Source organism: Uranotaenia lowii, chromosome 3 (assembly GCF_029784155.1).
Source record: "Uranotaenia lowii strain MFRU-FL chromosome 3, ASM2978415v1, whole genome shotgun sequence".
NCBI classification, from domain to species: domain Eukaryota; kingdom Metazoa; phylum Arthropoda; class Insecta; order Diptera; family Culicidae; genus Uranotaenia; species Uranotaenia lowii.
The window spans coordinates 221,371,485-221,387,964 of record NC_073693.1 but is presented as its reverse complement, the minus strand read 5'-3'; the positions used below and the strand labels follow the sequence as shown (position 1 = coordinate 221,387,964).

General features: G+C 36.9%; 1 protein-coding gene across 4 annotated transcripts in view; it reads right to left on the bottom strand.

Annotated features, from left to right (window-relative positions):
• LOC129758557 (E3 ubiquitin-protein ligase TRIM33-like) overlaps positions 1-16,480 on the bottom strand; it is a 104,021-nt gene that overhangs the window by 85,402 nt on the left and 2,139 nt on the right. The window lies entirely within an intron of this gene.

Below are 16,480 nucleotides of genomic sequence, written 5' to 3'. Positions count from 1 at the left end.
ATTTGTTTGACCCGATTGGGATTAGCGTCCTTTCGTAGGACGACGACATTGTAAAGAGAAATGGGATAAAGGCCCTTATTAGTAAACTTGAAGAATTGAGGATTCAGACAATTTTGTTTGTTTGAGATTTAAACGTACACACGTAGTCAGTCAGTAATCGATAATCTAGAACAGTGATTTTCAAAGTGATCCATGGGGGGCGTTGAGAGCCTACAAGGGAGCGGTGAAGAAGCTCAGAACTACCAACTTTTTTGTATTTCTATAAAAATAGGTTCGAAAATACTCCAAGGGGGTGAGCTCCAAAATATTGAGACAGGGATGAGTGAAAAAAGTTTGAAAAACCACCTAGATGATGAATCAACTAACAAACACTTATTTCACAATGTTTGTAAGTTGCGACTTGAGATACAGAAATTCTACAAAAATCGCACTTTAACGATTCGAACTGAAATTGATTTTTTTATAGGGAGTACATAAAACTTCATGTGTTTAACACTAGAAGGACCGGCAAATTGAATATACCTATTCGGACCGCGACCAGTCAAAATGACTGGTAAAGGGAAAATTTTGTATATCATAATATTTTTAACTTTTTTCTTTTGAAATTATTTTGTTATTTATTCGATATCATTTTTGTTGTAAACTGGAAATATTTTTTCACCATGGGTGCACGGAATCACCTTATTTTCGCATAGTTGACGAATTCGTGTATGTCATAAAATGAATATTTCAAATAATTATCAAAAAATTAAAACACATTATCAATGTAATCATAAAATCATGTTTGATGGCTATAGGTATTGACCATGGGTGCACGGTTTCACTTCAATTTTGTTTAAGTAGATATTTTCTAGCATCCACCGCTCTGAAATTTTTCAACACGTTGCCTATAAATTATACCTTATATTGTAGGTTTTGAAACATACTTTTTCTATAAGTAGAGCAATTCACCATGGGTGCACGGATTCACCGTCATTCACCCAAAATCAATTTTTTTGCATGCTAAAGGTAGAGTAAAGAATTTTATAGATTCAAATGAGAAATTGTGTTAAATACATGGTTTTTCACTATGGGTGCACGGATTCACCGCGTTTTAATCAAATATTGGACTTTTTGCAAATTTTAAAAAAGAATTTTTACAAATCTTAACTAAACCAAAGTCGAAACCATGTCTTTCATGTTGAGACATAATGATTTAAATAACGATTTTTATTTTAAGTTGCGTTTTTTCATTCCTGGAAGAAAAATGTTTTAATCATATCTTGAAATAATAAATTTGTTTATTTATTATTAAAAAACAGATTTTTGCAATTGTATATTTATCTGATAAGATCTGATCAACATGCAAGAATTTGGAAAACGGTTACCATGGACCAAGTGAATTTTAGGAATTATATGCATCAAGTTATGTCGTGCGACGGAAAATAATGAAAATAAAAATAATAAATCAACATTGTCAAATGTACACGTTGATTTGTTTTTCCTTAAAAGTTTTTTGATTGATCAATATTGCATTTCAAATACCTTACTCAAAAATATTTTGTGTTCTGAAGCAAGTTGAAAACTATTTATTTCTATATAATTTTCAACGGCGAATTTACAGCCAACCCGTGCACCCATGTTGAAATATCTTAGCGCCGATGTGGTCTATCAGATAGGCTGGCGCGAGTTTGGTCTAGGTATGCCAGGCGTACTGGGTTCGATTCCCGGTATCGGCAAGAAAACACTTGTGTTCAAACCCCATAAGTTGCCGACAGGTAAGATGTGTTCCCTCTTATAATAAGAATGTTCAATCAGTTGCCAGCTGGCCAGGTATATACACGGGTGCCGGAATACCTGTAAGTGAACTTCCATTGGAAATTTGTCGAACATAATAATCTAAGAATGCATGTGAATACATACTTGGGCAGAAACTGCGGTGTATCCGTGCACCCATGGTGGATAACCAACATATTAAAAATATTCCGTGCACCCATGTTGAAATATCATTTAAATTATTCAGTTTCTTAGCTGATGTCTTCAAATTTGAATAAATGAGTACACAATTCATAATTATTTTACTCATTCTAGTTTAGTATAAAACATATTTATCACCTAAAACTACTCGATTTCTCGAATGGACATGTATTAAATCTAACATAACTTTTACAAATCTTGATAAAATTTCGTCAAATTTTGACAGAAAGTTTGATTATAGTAGAGCAACAAAACGGACTAAAAAATTGGGAGTCAAGTGCTTGAAGCGCCTCACAGCGGTCAATCCGAGAACTTTTTCTACAAATTTTCATGACTTCGCATCGAAAATCATTAATTTCATTACGAATGACACACTTCTGCCCACCATAAATCAGCTAAGGCTCATTGTCTTGAATGTAGATTGCAAATGAAACCAAAAGCAAGCTTAAAAAATTTATCTTGTTTGAGTTATAGGGTTGTGAATTTTACCAGTCATTTTGACTGGTCACGGTCCGAGTGTCCATGGCGAAATTTTTCTCGCTTATTAAAAGAGCTAGGGAAATAAAAAATACTCAGTTTTGTAGAGATTCAAAATTCATGGAAAGTCGTATTTTTTTGCGAATTTTTAGAGCGAAGTGTTTAAAAGATATTCAACAAACAAAGTGTCCAACCAGTCATTTTGACTGGTGCGGTCTTTCTAGTGTTAATATTTGAAAAGTTGAATCGATTGGGTCAGAGATTACGCCCGGTACAATAGTTCATGCTTGGATTGAAAATGCGATTTCTATAGGATTTTCTACGATTGTTTGCAAATGAAAATAATATTTTCAAGTGAATCAATTTTAATAATTTTGTTTCTAAAAATCATGAGATTCTGATTTAGAAACATGAATAAATCATTTGTTTCATTTTTCGTTTACGTTTTTTCTGTAGCCAGAAATTCATAGACTGATTGGTGGAATGAAAACATATTGTTCCCGTGAACTTCCATAATTCTATACTACTCGCATTTTTCAGCTTAAATCAAAAATATTGTACCTCGCGAAACTTTCGATTAAAAAATTATCATGGAAATTGCCATTCAGAGAGACAGATTTCGACAGAACACCGTTCAAGAAGAAGACAAGAAATTGTGAGTGTTTTGAATCTCAACATTGATCCTTCATTCTATGATGGTGATGATAGTTTCGAAAAAGCGATTTCTTCGTCAAATGTGGATCCATATGAAATAAAAAAGCGATGACATTATTTCTAATAGCTCGGCGTTGAATGGTTTTGAAACCATTATCACTTGGATAGAGCAAAACCGTTTGCCAATATGGAAACAATCCAAGTTGGGGAAAATGCGTGGAGAATCTTGAACTTCACGCGTAATATTAATGATTTGTTGAAAAACTTTTTGTTCTTTAGTTGCAATAACATTCGCATTAAAACGAGGGCAGAAATATTGATTTCCTATTTATTTTTAATCTTAAATATAATCACTAAAAATTTTGAACAAATAATCGAGTCAAAATACACGGATACTCGAATCACGGATAATCGAGTCACCGAATAATCGAGTCCGCCCTGTATTCCAAATCCAAAAATCAATCACCTGATTTTCGTGGTTCATATTAAAGGCTATCATTGTTGGCTTGTTGAAACATCGACCAATGTTAAGGACCTTTTGGAATACCATAGCTCAAAACGACAGAAACCAGTCCATGTTTGCCCCGAGGGGCTAATCAAGTTGTACGTCAAACTTCAACATTGGAAGAAAACAGACCATTCTTGTTTTACTAGTTTTACTGAATTCCATGCAGTGAACATAGATTACCATTCACAGCAAAAAAAGTGTTGCGATATTACATCAAAAACGTGCACATAACTTGAGTTGCAAAAGGTATCTAATATTACATTCTTCTGATGTAAAAAATCGCACTAAACAAATTCGAGCACTACGATAATGTTGAGCCCGTATAAATGTTCCAAATGGTTTTGGATGTTTCGAAATTCACATAACTCTAATACATTCGGTAATTGTTCCGGTTTTTGTATTTAAAAGTGAATTTTAAAGCCCAGATTTTAGGATTTGATCTGTATCAAAGTAAAGGTATAAACATCAGGATATTGAGAATACCGATGAGCAATTATATTCAAACTGTTAATTTCTCATTTATTGAACATTAGAAATAGAATCTACATCTTCTTTCTTGCGTTGATAGTACCCAAACATAAAAATGAGTTTTCTTCGTGGACAGCCCGGACCGGATACGTAGTAGTCACTGTCTAGAGCAGACTCACTAACACTTTAAGAAGGAAGGCTCTCGTGCCTCAAGGATTCAGCAACCCCCGTTGCGTTGAATGTATTTGAATTCTATGGAGTCTGTTGATACATGGCATCTTCAACTACCGGAACCCGGATTTTCATCTGCAGAATTTTTAATGAAACTATCGCTGTATAAGCTTCCTTTCAACAATCCGAAACGGTATCGTCACAGTTCCGTATTCTTTACAATTGGGCCAGTTCGAGGTTCCGTATCCTTGAGCTCGTGAATGTTTTCTATTCGTCACACAAGGGGAACAAGGTGCATGGAAAGTAAAAAGAAACCACTCATCTTCACATCCGGATGTTTATAAACTTAAATGCTCTACGGTGTCCTTCGGCAAAATTGACCTAGAATGAATAATTACAAATAAAACCTTTTCCAATGGTTTTGCTCAGTTTTTCCGAAAAGATTGATCACACTTACCAGAAAAACAAATCCTTCTGAGCCTCGTAATTCAACTCCAACTTTTCAACACGTAAAACAATTCAAATGTCAATTTAGAAGAACATTGACTACTTGATGTGATATTATAATGCTGGTTGTGATATTACACTAAAAGACGTGTTCAAATTGGATACATTAAAAAGATGTATTATTATAACGAAAATCCCAAATATTACATCAATTATCCAACATCTTCAAAAATTACATCGTCCATCGTTACAATTTTTTTTGCTGTGTTGGTACTGATTTCCCTTATAGAAAATAGCATTCACTTAACAGGTACCTAAGTGGAATTCGATTTAAAAAAAAATGGAGCAGGAAAACATTAATTCTTAATCTTATAGATCTACTAGGGTAACGGACTTATTTTAGACCAGAGGATCTATTTTGGAGCAAAATGTTTAGCTCTCCTATGAAACAACCAATTAAAAAAAATCTAGTGCATTACATAAAGTGTCCGGGTTTCAACCATATTTGTAAAAAAAATCCCCATTAATTACTTTATAAGAGAGCTAGACAAGGTGGTCCAGAATAGGTCTTCTGGTCCAAAATAAGTTCGTTACCCTATAGAGTAATAAAAAAAGCAGAGGAAGAGAGATGGATTTTCTGATAAGCGTCTTATCAGCAAAATTGACAGGCGATTAACCACTTCATCAAAACAAAAATGATAAAAAACTGTTCTAGAACAGATAGTAAACAGATCACTTTTGCAAGAATTTAAGGCACTTAAAACTTAAAACACTTTGAACATTTGATGCGGAACTACTTAAACAGTTAACCCTAAACCGTCCCAGAATTGTATACCTGTTGGATTTCTTGGAGTGTCACTCTTCAGAAGTCCTCAACAACACTCTTCAGGAGTGACACTCCTGCCTAAATTTGCTTCTTTACCGATTTGTACAAAATTAATAATTTTGGAAACCCCGTAATGTAACTTAAATATGTTTCTCAGACAATATTCAGCTACAACACAACTATTCCTTTTAAAGTTATTCAAAGCCTAAAAAATTTTTTTTTGCTTTGGTAGCTGTTATATAGTCTTTTTCCTAAGAATATTTTCGGACTTTTTTTTCTTAAGACTTTGGATAATACAACTATGAACAGTTGTAACAGCTGTAAGTTTAATGTTGTCCTAGGAACATATTTGAGTTAATTTACGAGGTTTCCAAAACAACGAATCTCGTACAAATCGGTAGAGAAACAAAAGAGTGTATAGCGATTTTAAGAGAGGAATGTCGAAATGGACGCAATGACACTCAAGATCTGATTAGGGAGTTTTTTTTGTCTGGGCTTCCAGGGAGCGTTCATAAAAAAGTAATGAAGTTTTTTTTTTTTCTCCTGAGCCGATGTCTGCGAGTTCGAGCCCAAAAGTAAACATCGAATACAGTTGTACCGGTTAGTTTTTCAATAACGATCCGCCAACTGCAACGTTGATAAAGTCGCGAATGCCATAAAGATGGTAAAACGACTATAATCGAAACAAGACAAGACAAGTTTTTTTCTTGTCATTTTTAGTCTTTTGTTTGTATTTGTTTTTTAAATTTTGGAAGCGTTTTTTCCTCAACTTTTTTACTTATTTCTACAAAAAGCTATTATTATTATTGTTAACATGATTTTGAGAATTTTTGTCCATTTTTAGTCTTTTTTTTATTTTTTCTTACCATGTTTTTATGCATTTAGCACTCTTCTTGTTTCATTATTTTTGTTTTCTGTTGTTGTGATATTGGCTATTTTTGTCATTTTCCATCCTTTTTTTGTTTTTTTCTAGTCATTTTAGTCTTTTGTTTGTATTTGTTTTTCAATTTTTTGAAGCGTTTTTTCCTAAACTTTTTTACTTATTTCTACAAAAAAGGTATTATTATTATCGTTAACATGATTTAAAGAGAATTTTTGTCCATTTTTAGTCCTTCTTTATTTTTTCTTATCATGTTTTTATGCATTTAGCACTCTTCTTGTTTTATTATTTTTGTTTTCTGTTGTTGTGATATTGGCTATTTTTGTCATTTTCCAACCTTTTTTAGTTTTTTTCTTGTCATTTTTAGTCTTTTGTTTGTATTTGTTTTATTCATTTTATAAAATTTCCATCATATTAATCATATTAGTACTTAATATCTTTTTAAAAAAAATATGTTTTTGTTGTTGTATTTCGTATTTATGGTGTATGTCTAAATTATATTGGTCCTGTTAGGCCGGAACAAATATCAATTTCTTATTTTGTCACCCCCAACACTCACCCCCCCCCCCCCCCCCCTTCGAAATTTCCGAAAACCTGAAGGGGGGAATAAATAAAGTTTGAAGTATTTTTTTTTGGAAAATTCATCAAATATCCGAAAGATTACAAGAGCAAAAAACAAATGGTGGAAGATGTTCTATCACCTTTTGTATTATTTGTTTTATTGAACTTATCGATAAAAAATTACACGTAAGAAAGATTTTTTTTTCAAAATTCTTATATTTACCAAACTTTCCTTGTGGGTAAAAATAAATCAGAGTCAGAGTATTTTTTTATTTTTTTTTTTTTTTTTTCATTAAGACTTTGGTAAGCGATTTGATTTTTTTTTAAATGCAAAATTCTGTTAGCGACGAGATGACTTTATTCTATCTCTTCTGATCGCCTTGCGGTCTACAGCAAAGTTGTAGCGACAACAATTGTCTAGAAGATGAATACATAAATCCCATGTGGAGAAATTTTTCCAAAAAAATTAATCTTTGAACATTTTTTAGGATTTTTTTCATATAAAACTTCAAGTTGATACCAACGTACTAATTCTATTTAAAAATCGTAAACACATTCTCTTTCAGACTGACTAAAATAAAAATTGAAAAGCTTCTTGGAATTTGAAAATAGAACACAAAATGTAAGGGCGACCCTTTGATTGGCACTAATTTTGTTAGAGGAGAGTGGAGCATTTTGGGTCATGGGGAAACTGAATCCACCCTTAAAATCTCGAATTAATGTAGAGATAAAAATCTCAATCCAATTGCCATTGTCGTCGCTCTCCGTAAGCAACTGATTTCATATGTTGTTAACTTGTGTACGCATCTTATGTATCTTTTATTTAACACGCTCAAAAAATGTTCTTACATAATTATCAAAAACTGGGGGTGGAAAACTTAAAGTTCATAACAAAAATATGCTCATATACTTTTGGTCACGCTCTTTCACATGAAATGGAATTTTTCATGAAATAGCAATCAGTCACTCAAATTGGACCAATTTGCAAATCTTAGCTTTTTGATCCACTTGGGGACATCCTGTTTTTTAACACATTCATGACTTCCCTATCGGGGTCCAATGAAGAGTTATGAAAAATATTCTATCAATTTAATTGAATGCGATAGAGACGAAGAACATAAATCCAATATTATGGGAGAGTGGGGAATCATGGGCCACTTTTTTTCGTTGTTCCATAACTTCTTTATTATAGAAGATAAAATGAAAGTAAAAAGTGGTATGGTTTTCTACATTTTCAAGGTACCACAAGGTATTTTTTTTAACTTTTAGTAAGTTATTTTTCTCAAATTCTGACTGTTTTAAAAAAAGCAATTTTTTTGGATTTTGAAAAATGGTGGGGAATCGTGGGCCACTAAATCCAAATTGACCAAATAACATGCAAAGCTTATGAGTTGACCCAAAACTGTGATTTCATAATTCATTTCGTTATTTTAAAGCAATTTCAGATGATGAAATAAAAAAGAGAGCTGTGTATGATCGAATAGATTCCAAAACCTGGCTCGCGAACGTTTTGGCAAAATTCCTTATATAGATGGACAAAATATTTTTCATAACTCTTCATTTTGCATAAGAAAACTTTACAGATAGGGAAAACGTATTTGAAGTTCAGAATGTGTATAAAAACATAAAAATAAAGGTGGTCAAAGATGTTTGGCCCACGAACCCCCACAAGCTATGATTTGCAAATTGGTTGCGTTTGTGTGACTTATTGATGTTTCCTCAAAAATTAGTAGGTTCCCCACGGGTTGGCCCACGATACCCCCCTCTCCCCTACCAATTTTGCCAAAACGTTCGTGAGCCAGTTTTTTTTAATCTATTCGATTATATACAACTCTTTTTTTTTATTTCCTCACCTGAAATTGCTTTAGTGAGTTATGAAATTACAGTCTTGTGTCAAATCATAAACTTTGCATGTTATTTGAAAAATTTTGGGTATGGTCACTCCCAATTACCTACAAAAAAAAATTTTTTTTTGAACAGTTAAAATTTGTGGATAAAAATTTATTTAAAAAAAATATTTTTGGCAATTGAAACGTTAGAAACGTAGAAAATTATACTATTTATCTTATTCACTTCATCTTATATAAGAACCAAAAAATGTAGCTCACCGTACACCACTCTCCCTACATATTTTTTTATGATAATTAGAGACCTTTTCATTTTTCTTCAAAAGAAGTTTATTTAAAGCGTACATAAAAAGAAATCCGCCAAAGATTTCATTTGAGCACCAAATGAAAGCCTATACAATTCCAAAAAGCTTTCTTCAAAAAGTAATCAACGACGAGTTTTTTTTCTAGCAGTTCGTTTTTGTTCTCGGGATGACAGCTTTTCTGTAGGAATGCATTATTCTTTCACGTCAATTCGAAAGATGCGAAACTGACTGACGGAAAAAGGGCTTTCGTTCTGCCATAGAAATACCGCGCAAGTAGACACAACATTTTGGTCCATCATGTGTCACGTCACACGAAACAAACTGACACACGACTTTGACGGGCATTACCATGCATGATTCGGAATTGTGGCTCCCTGCTCTGACAGATTTCTGTGAAAAGTGAAATGACGACGAGGGAAAAGATCACGGAGCTGTTTCTTCTTTTGCTTTTGTCACCGAAATGTTCGGTTCTGTTGCATCACCCCCAATTTCACTTCCAAGTGGGTTTGATGGTTCCTTATTGGAAAAATAACCCAAAAAGAACACAAATTAAACGAATTACTTTCACAGTTATCATGACAAACGACGCACACGCAACGAGGCTATCTGATTCGAGCAATCACTCCTGCCTGGCTTCAACAAAAATACCTACCTCCTCTGTAGTGGCATTTTCATCATTACGTGACTTTTCATCTTTACGTGACAAGGGGTCATTTTCTCTGGATTCCACATATTTTGCGTCTCAAAATTGCTGGAGAAATGTGATGTGTGCTTATAGTTACAATAAATATTTTTTATTTTGTTAAAATATAAATTTACTATAGTAGTGACTTATTAGTAGTGAGCTTCCAATAAGAATATATACAATATTTTTAAACATCAAAAATGATGTGCGAATCTTTATGTTCTAAGCATTATAATAGCGCCAGCACTAAATTTTACTTCGGAAGTCCGGACTTCCGACTTCCGAAAGACTTCCGATGAAGAAAAGTGAAGTACTAGATTGTCGGAAATCTGTGTCTTGTTGCCAGTTCACCAGCGACGTTTCTAAAATTTTTATCAAAATTCACAATATTTCATCATTGGGCAATTTGGACAGGTTATTTCAACACAGCATAAATAAATTGCTGTGAAATTACGAAAAATATCCTGTAACAAAAAAAAAGGACACTTACCGTAATTTTACAGGTCGAAAAAAAACCCTCGAGACATTTATTTTTAAGTGAACCATTGATTTTACAGTCCGGTTTTATATTACAGTGCTGTACATTTTAGTGCATTGAATAGCTTAGGTGAATGGCTTGCTTGTTTTTGTTTTGTTTTCTAAAATTATTACTGTATGTAGAATATTTTGCTGAAAAATAAATGCAGTTCTGTTATACTTTTTTGAAATAGCATTTTTTTTCAAATCGCAATATTTTTTTCAAATCGACTTTAAATTCGATCATAATTTTAAGTAATTTTCAATCGATTGGTAAAAAATTAAATTAAAAATCATTCAAAATTATAGCAAATGTCCTGTAACAAAAAGGAGCATGATCTCTACTGTAGGTTCATAAGTAAAAAAAATACGTGACATTTGGACCTGTTTGGCAAAAGTCATGCTCCTTTTAGATGTAATATTTAATAATTTTCATTTACTTTAAGGAAAACAATGGAAAATCATGTGTTTTGTAAATTGCATTTTATATAACAAAGGAAATCATTTTCAACAACACTTAATATTCAGTTTTATTCTGTGTAGAAAGCTCACCATGAAGTCAATAGGCGTCCTCCTCAACCGCCTAGTAATTTTCACACATTTCTGTTGCCTCAACGAATTTGTCAGGTTTTTCGCACTGAGATGTGAAAATCGTGAGTCGAATATCACACGTCTTTCTTACAGAGGCTCATATTAAATCATACCCATTACATGAATAGTTGCGGTCTTATTCTGCGGTGATCTAGTCAATGTGTAAAAATTTTCCACATTTAACACTTAAATGAGAAAATTTGAACACTGTGATAGGAGACAAAATGTAAACATCATGTTGCAGTCCTCTTTGTAGATGACCCATTTTGAAAAAAAATGAGCTGATGGCCAGCCAGAAGAAGGGATTCATTTAAAATTTTCCTTAGTTTTAGAGATATCTCTTGTCTTGAGAAATGAGTGAAAAAATATGAAAAAAGGCAAAATGGTAAACGGACAATCGATTACTAGTGTCGAAATTTTGATCGAGTACCAAGAAAAGTTGTGATCCTTTCAAACTGTAAACAGCAATGTTGTAGTTAAAATTAATTTAAAGTGTTTAAGAAATAATTAGGGTTATTCACATAAGTTAAAGTTAACTTTAATCGTGTTCCAAGTTAAGTAAAGGGATGTATTGGATGCCTTTAGACATAGGAAGCATGGAGTTCATCAATTTGACCTTGAACAAGATGGGTTATTTGGACGTCCTGAAACACTACCAGTTTTTTTGGCACTAGAAATCACCCCTCCTCTATTCTGCAAGAAAAGGTTTTTTTTATAACTAGAAAACTTATCAAACAAATGGAATCAAATGCAGCATATGAGATTTTTTATACGAAATAGAAATCGATAGTGAATTTTGAAAAGGACGAATGCGCCAAATGTAAACAAATGGAGTTATCAGCTGGATCAAAAAGTACATTTGGAGACCTACATTTTGATAGTACAAAATTATCTGAATGATATTTGGTTTTCGAGAAATTGAGAAAACAAAATAATACCGAAAACCCCTCGGACAGAGAAGCTTAACCAGCTCTCGTTTGTGTCTGAAGAGAATGGTAATCAGCCCAAAATTTTCCAGCCTAAAAGTTCTTAAAACTACTTTGAATTTCGTTTAGGTGGCTAAAGAGAATACTATTCAGCTTCTAAGTGAATGTCAAGAAACTTCTACGCGCCGAAAAAAAAACCGATTGACAGATTACTCTGACAACCAGATGACAGATTGCAAGGTTGCCGGTCTATCATGGTCTATCTCATTGATATTAATTTTATTGTTTTGGTTACAAAAGCTGCTTACGCTTAGAGAATTGAACCGCTGCTCTCTAGGTTGCAATGAAACTCACCAGCCTCTCGATCAATGTTCATTGCCACTGTAATAACACTGAGTAACAAAAAAAGATTTTTTGAAAATAGTCCAGGGTTTTCCAACTGAATTAGACTAATATTGACGCCCTGAGTCCGAAAATGACCATGGTTTTGTTCAATCAGGTCAAAACCCCTATTACTAGCATATTTAAGCGTATATAGCCATATGGCTGTATCTCAAAAAGTTGACCTGATACAGCAAAATCAATGTGATATTCTAACTCAGGACACAAAAATTAGTCTAAATCAACTGAGAAACCCCAGACTATTTTTTGGCTGTCACCCAGTGAATTAGTATCTAAACTTAATGTCATTTGAGATGATTGAATGGGTTGGTCAATAGATTGTAGCTTTATTTCGTTTAAAGGTCTCTCAGTACAAAATATGAATAGTAACAAAAATTTATTCGAATATTTAAACATTTATATGAAAATCTCAAATTCCATTTGTAAATATCAATACAGATATAGACAAAACAAATACCATGACGAACGTTATCGACCTTCATGAAAGAAGTTGCATTAAAAGCGCTTAGAAATTCCATTATCGATAATTTAACCATTCAAACGGCGATGGAAATTCCTGAGTGACTTTTACGCGACAAGAGTCACCTGAAGTTCCCGTAAAACATTTTCTCAGCCCAATGTGAACTTCGGAGTTCCGTCTTTAAGTAAAAACGCGACTTTTGGTTGCTTGGGAAGCCTCTTCTCCAACAGTCACAAACCCCTATTAAAACAGTTTAAAAATTCGTTTTCACAGAACGAAAGAGCATTCCAGTAAGCAAATAACGCCCTTTGAGAAATTCTTGGGGTTATAAGTTCACTATTTCACAATTTTGTAAAAATATATTGAAATTATTAACACTTGTATTGTGCGCAGGTGTTTTGGTGAACGATATTGGCGACTGGTGGAGGTGGCTTGGGCGGTGTGGTTAGGTGGAAAGCGATTGATGTTATGCTTGCAAATTGATAACAGTTAGGATTTGAAGCGGGAGGGCGATGACCACTGTTTTAGGATGTCTGGTAGATCATTGTAGACTTCACTTGCGAAGAAGCTAGGTATCTTCGTCCCAAATACAGATTTCAACCTGAACATGCGGAGATGATTCACATTTCTGGACAAGCGGCGTGGCATTATCATTTCAAGGCGCATGCTAAATACCCCTGTTCGTAAGAAGTTTATGGGTAAATACGAGGGTTTTTAAGTCCTGAGCACTTCTTATGGGAAGCAATGAATTGACCATACCATATAACTATTCTGACAGGTATAGATACGACGATCTTAATTCAGCTTCAGGGCTCTATTTCACATAGTCTGCAGCTCTCTTAGACGAATTTTGCAGGCTTTGCTCCAAAATGATTACATGTATTGCAGCCTCGAGTTAAATACACCAAAGTATACGTTTTTCAGCCAGTGAATGAGAATAAACGCAGAAATTTTCCGAAGGGCCGCACAGACTGGAGCCAATGTGAACTCGTGTACTCGTTCGATTATCGTGTTGCCTATACTTATCAACGGCATCTGTGGCATGCAGCGATGTCCGGAATTGAATAACATTTGCGAGGTTTTCGATAAGTTCGACGATAGAAGATTACAGTTGAAGTATTGCTGGAGGGCTTAAAAAATCCTTTCCAATCCATTTCACTACCTGAAGGGGATTTTCAAGAAGACCAAACCCCCTCACAAAGTGTAACCTGTATACGACGCTTATTAGACAAGTTGTCCTTCACGCTTTGTCCTTTGGCTCTGCGACGTAGTTCCATCTCCTCGTGGTGCAGAATGGAAACATGTCTGCAAGTCCGGCGTATTGCAGATGCCAAGAGAACTACCTCCAAACCCACTAGAGGCTGTCGACGGGTCTGCCAAACCGGCGCGGAAGAAGTGGTGCACCCGGGTACTTAGGTACCAGTACTTGGGTGTGTGCGTGATGGTCCAACACGCTTTCGGGGGGTCATGAACCTGAAATGCGTAGATGCGCAAAGTGGTGGCCAAATGGCCGGCCGATCACTTAGGGCACGTCCACGTCAGTGTCTGAGAGGCACAATTTGCCGGAGGTGTCAGGGTTCGACACGCGTTTCGGGAATTGATGCGCCTGAACCGCGAGTGTGACCTGATGAAGGCGGTATATAGCTCGATCTGCGCTTTGGGAAGTAAAGCACCCGACTTGAAGATTGAGTAGTTGCGCTGAGTGGTGACTTAAGTCAACACTACTTGTGAGTTCGGAGGAATCTGAGTCCCCCCCCCTTATCGCGTGTTCGAACAGAGAAAGTGTCGTCGACAACTCGCTTTGTGTTTCCGGACTTCCTGGACTGGATTCACAAAGTTAGTAGTTGCGCTGAGTGGGGACCTGTTGAGATTTGTCCAATCGAAGCAATCGATGGGACAAATAACAACATACACATAATTAATAAACAATCAAACATGTAACCATAGGGATGGTTTTCCTATAAATAGGATGTTAGGATAGTCAAATAAAGTATTCCAGTTTCTACCCTCAAGTAGTAAAGTCTCTCCTTTCCACTGCCCAAGTGCAACAACAGGTTATGGGTCCAGCACTAGTGGAAAGGAGGAGAAGCGGAATCAACAGAAGACAGTCATCCAGCCAGGAAGCCGATGAAAGGACAACGAGCCGAAGCCAAGGGAAGTCAACGAGCCGGGAACCGTGGAAGGTTGTAGGACCAGGAGCCATCTGGAAGGTCGTCGAACCGAGAAGCCAGACGAAGGTCGACAAGCCAGGAAAACGGTGGTCGTCGGACAGGTGCCAAGGAAGGTCGTTGGGCCTAATCCATTGCGAGCTGACCGGAATCCATAGGAAGGTCGGCGAGCCAGAGGAAGCTCGTCGTGCCATTGGTGAGGCGTCGGGCCAATAGGAGAGCATCGAGCCGGAACCAAACAAGGTCGTCGGGCCGGAGCTACTGGGAGGTCGTCGGACCGGTGCCATGGTCGTAGGGCTGGGACCACGAATGCAGTCGTCGAACCAGAGCCACTGGTAGGTCGTCGAACCGGAAGCCATGGAAGGTTGGCAGGCCGGTATCGTGGAACGTGATCAAGTCAGGATCCAGGTGGTTGTCGTTGAACCAAGAGTCACTGGTGGACTTGCGAGCGGGGTACCACGGAAGGTCGCCAAGCCGGTGCCATGGAAGGTCGTCGGACCGGAAAGCCAAGTGGAGGTCGTCGGGCTGGAACCACTGGGAGGCGCAGGCCTCAGGAAAAGTGTCGAGGCAAAGGAGAAAGCTTCGAGACACAGGAAGAGCGCCGAGACCAGAGCCATGGAAGGTCGTCGGGCCAGAGCCATTGGGAGGTCGTCGGAGCGGAAGCCATTGGAGGTCGTCGTGCCAGATCCCGGGAAGGTCGTCGAACTGGTGCCATGGAAGGTCATCGAGCTGCAACAGGGGCGAGAGCGTCGTGCAATGAATGCGACGAATGAGGTCCGGTGCGTGCATTGAAAAGGAGAAGCCCCATCTTCAGGAGGAGCCGCCGGAGGTAGATAAAAGTCTCTCCTTTCCACTGCCTAAGTGCTGCATCAACAGTACCTCATTCACGAGATGAGATGTCGGGTTCAAACTCGTCAGAGGAGGGGTTGCGCATCGAGTCGTGTTAGAATGAGGTATTGCTGACAGGGGATTCGGAAACGAGTATTGCCCTGGAGCGCACTACCGCGAATTGACCTCCCACTATGGAAGCAAAGTGTGTCAAACAGTTCGAGGTGGGAACAAAGGTCAGTGGCCCCAGGTGGACTTTATGGCGTAGGGGGTTCAGTGTTTCTTAGCATTGTATCATGAGTCGTCCAATTGCACCCATGGACCCAGAATAGCAAACTGGGGAGACGCGGTGGCTCGCCGCGCCTTGGAATGCAATCCGCAAAATGGATTTACCACCTGGATTAACAACCAATAAAAAAAAATGTGTCCTTTACGTGCACGAGACGTGGATATTGCCCGAGGAGTACCTGCGCACACTCGGAGTATTCGAGCGCCGAATGTTGAGAAAAATCTTTTGCGGCGTGCAGGAGAACGGAGTGTGGAGGCGAAGGATGAACCACGAGATCGCTCGACTCTACAGTGAACCCAGTATCCAGAAGGTGGCGAAGGCTGGACGAATACGCTGGGCAGGACATGTTGCGAGCATGCCGTAAAACTGTCCAGCAAAACACTGCCAATGCGGTAGGAACGAGACGAGCATGGGCGCAGTGAGCGAGGTGGTTGCACCAAGTGGAGCGTGATCTGGCGAATGTGGGAAGCCCGAGAATCGTTGGGAGATCGATGTTAAAGACCGAGAACATCAGC